The sequence below is a fragment of the Numida meleagris genome, chromosome 23, assembly GCF_002078875.1.
Source record: "Numida meleagris isolate 19003 breed g44 Domestic line chromosome 23, NumMel1.0, whole genome shotgun sequence".
NCBI lineage: Eukaryota > Metazoa > Chordata > Aves > Galliformes > Numididae > Numida > Numida meleagris.
The window spans coordinates 4573167-4576632 of NC_034431.1; the positions used below are offsets into that span (position 1 = coordinate 4573167).

General features: G+C 52.3%; 1 protein-coding gene across 4 annotated transcripts in view; it reads right to left on the reverse strand.

Annotated features, from left to right (window-relative positions):
* KMT2A (lysine methyltransferase 2A) overlaps positions 1-519 on the reverse strand; it is a 45141-nt gene extending 44622 nt beyond the window's left edge. For 2 of the 4 annotated variants that reach the window (XM_021375748.1, XM_021375747.1), the window contains exon 1: positions 83-519. The gene's annotated coding sequence lies outside the window, so the exon portion shown is untranslated. The remainder of the gene's footprint in view (positions 1-82) is intronic. The other 2 variants (XM_021375750.1, XM_021375749.1) reach the window with 2 other exon arrangements.

The following is a 3466-nucleotide window of genomic DNA, read 5'->3' on the forward strand; positions in this document are numbered from 1 at the left end:
GGAGGCCCACCCGCAGGTAGGTGCCTCACGGCAGCCGAGGCCCCGCCGCTCCCCCCCCGCCCCGGCCCCGCTCGGTGCCTACCTGCCGCTCCCCGGGGTTGCCGCGGGGGCCCTCCCACTGTCATCGCCGCGGGGGAGCGGGGATGGGGCCGAGAGAGGCTGGCGCCGGAGCCCTGATGTCACGGCGCGGCCTCACCTCCGCGCTGTGCCGTGCGGAGAGAGCGGGGTTAAATTCCTACAAGTGCCGCTTTGTTCCCTTGGAAAACAGCACTGCCCAGACACGAGCCGCAGCTGTCAGACAAACCCGGTGTGTGCGGGAGGGGAAATACCTGGTGCCGCTGGAGCTTCGTTGTCGGCTGGAGGGAAAGAGTGGCAAATCACAAAAGCAAAGCAACAAGGGCTGTGCTGCTGAGAGCACGGCACCGCTCGTGCCGGCTGGCTGGGGTGCGGGCGCTGCGTGCACAGCGCGGGGCTGGGGGTCGGCGCTGAGAACTGAACCAGGGGACTTCTCATGAGGACTTCTTTTCCCTCCCTCCCTGTCTATTAAAATAAGATGGGTTCTGTCGCTCCAGGGAGCGTGAGGAGGACTGGAGCGTGTCCAAGCCTTTACTAGTCAAGTTTAATTTCGCGTTCCCAACGAAGGGAGGTTGACAGCCCCTGGAACCCAGCGGCAAGCTGCAGCACAGGGCCCAGAGGTGCCCAGTTTGGCTGCAAGCTCTCATCCTGGCAAAAGCAGCACTCGCTGGTAGGGACAAGTGGCACAGGCAGGCAAGCCTTCAAGGAGGTTCTTGCAGACTTGCCTTCCGGGAGGTTCCTTTATGCTGGGGCCTGAAACGTCCTGCAGATCACAGCCATGCTTTCAATTCCACGTTTGACCTCTCTGTCACCCAATATACGTGCTATCGCCCATCTCGAAGAGGCTCAACAGGTTCCTCTCGCAGCTGGGTGATGGATTGTGGAACTGGAAAGCGAGGAATGCCCAGCAGTAGTTCACAGGACTCACTCACAAGCAGAAGAAATGAGCCCTTCCACACGCATTAATCATGTGCTTACCTGTGTGACAGGCTCCTCCAACACATCAGACCCACTGTGTGCAGCTACACTTGGGATTCACTGCATTCCCCTGCAACATATTTGACAGCTGAGAGCAGAGCAGGGATGGACAGGAGGCAGGAGAGCCCTTCCCAAGCGTCTGTGGACAGCCATGCTTTAGTAAGTGCCATTCAGTTATTTGAAGCAAGCCCCAAAACACCTAGTACACACTAGGATTTGCATAGGTATTGTTGAGCAAGGAGAAAGCACCCTTGCTTGTGTGTGCACTGACTGCTTAGCCAGGGCATCAGGCTTCAGCCTTTTAATAGAGTCACACCCTCAGAGGTTGATGAAAAATAACGAAGTACTTATTAGCAAAGTAACTAATAGGAGCACCCAGCAATTTCCAGGTGTGAAAGGGCTCTTCTAGGCCCGCAGATGCTTGACTGTGCCAGGCATAAACACACTTATCTCCTCAGAGGCATTTGGGGAAAAGAGAAAGCAAGGCAGGAGCTCTGGACGCCAGGTTGGAAGCCCAACTCCTGCTGCACTTACCTGTTCAAGTCCAAAAGTTCTTTCAGCCTTGTTTTCCCCCATCTGTCTGTGGCTTGTGACTAGTACCTTGGTCACAGATGGTGAAAATTCCAGCCATGAAGTTTCTGGCAAACCTTGCATAAAAAGGGCTGAGAGTGTCTTAGACTCCAAGTGAAATAACTCCAGTGCTGCCTTCTCAGCTTGTGACCTGCGCTGTACAGCTGCTTCATAGAATGGCTTGGGTTGGAAGGGACCTCAAGGATCATCAAGCTCCAGCCCCCCTGCCGCAAGCAGGGCCGCCAACCTCCATATCTAATACTAGACCAGGCTGCCCAGGGCCCTATCCAACCTGGCCTTGAACACCTCTGCTGGCTGCCTCAAAGCTATCTCAAGCTCCATTCTCTCTCCTGCCTATGCATCCTTTGTTAGCAGTGAGAACTGTGGCCAGTTTGTGCCACCTGGTACCACTCTGGGCCAGGAGTCAAGCAAGGAGCCGCAGGAGGTCCTCCCTGTGAAGCTGTGCTCTCTTCGAACAGCAGTGAGCAGGCTGGTACAGTTATCTGTTCCATGGTGAATTCTGAACACCAGGCCATTGGCCTCTGGGGTGGGACACAGACAGCACATGTAGACTACAAGAGAAAATAGTGCTACCCATCAGCATCTTCCTCCAAGGCTCTTGTGCTCCATTTCCTCAAAGCACTCCCACAGCCCTTGGGTCAAGGACCCTTCTGTGCAACAAAAATGCATTGTCTGCTGTGATGCCAAGCAGACAGCAGTATCTGAAGCCCATAGTCCCACAGTCAACAGAAATGTAGGCACAGTACCACTCATTACATTACTGGAAAATAACCGAAGTGACGCACCTCTCTAATGCACTGCTTACTGTAGCAAGTAGCTGCTCCATGGCTGCTTCCATGCTGCCTATCCAAAGCATCCCAGAGACCACACAAGGCTGCTTCCTGCCATGAAGTGCTGGGGGAGTTGAGACTGCTGCAGACAGAAAAGCTAACTGTCTGCTACAAGTACAGTCTCCCCAGAGATGTGAGCGATGCAGGGCAGCCAGGCTGGAGGGCTGAGGGTCACCAAGGAGCTTAACACAAGGCCCAGGGGATCAAAGGACCACCTGAGAACAGTCCCAGGTAATGCAACAAGAAGCAATACTGACTGGAGACCATCTTCTAAGACAGTAAAGACGACTGAAAACAAAACAATTAAGCTTCATTCAAACAAGACTGCTGACTTCAAAGACCTCCTTTTACAAATTAGAGAGAGGAGGACTGTGTTGCAGCGCAGTTAGTCTTATCAAGTTGCTAGATCAAGATCTACAGAATTTGTTAAAAAAATAAGCAAGGTTGTGAACTTCTAGACAGCTCACACTTTTAGCCACGTGCGAGTTCAGATGACGTGTACTGTACCATTCTGCTTACCTTCCAAGCCTTCCAGCACAGGTTTCACCTAAAACCAGAACTGCATAGAATAATGCTATAGACAATATATACAATACCAAGGGATCCTCTGATACCTTAAAATACTGTGATTTCTTGTGTGCTCTCTCTGTCTAACGTTAAATACATTCAGAAACAAGTGAAAGCATTTAGTCAGTTTGAAATTGCCAGTCTCTAGACTTCTGCAGCACCGTAGCTCGTTGCATAGGAGTTATCCAAACATCTAGTACGGAAATCATGATTAAACAGCAGTACTGACCAAAGCCAGCTTTAATACTGCCTCACATTTTGAGGGAGGGGCAGAGGAAAATGAGTCATTTTACCAGCATGTGCTGATGTGCTAGGGGGACTGCCCTTCAGGCAGCTGTGTTAGAGAAGCCAATCTCCACTACTGGTGACATCGCCAGGTCAGAGACAGGCTCACATCGCAACCACCACAAAAAGACCACAACAGC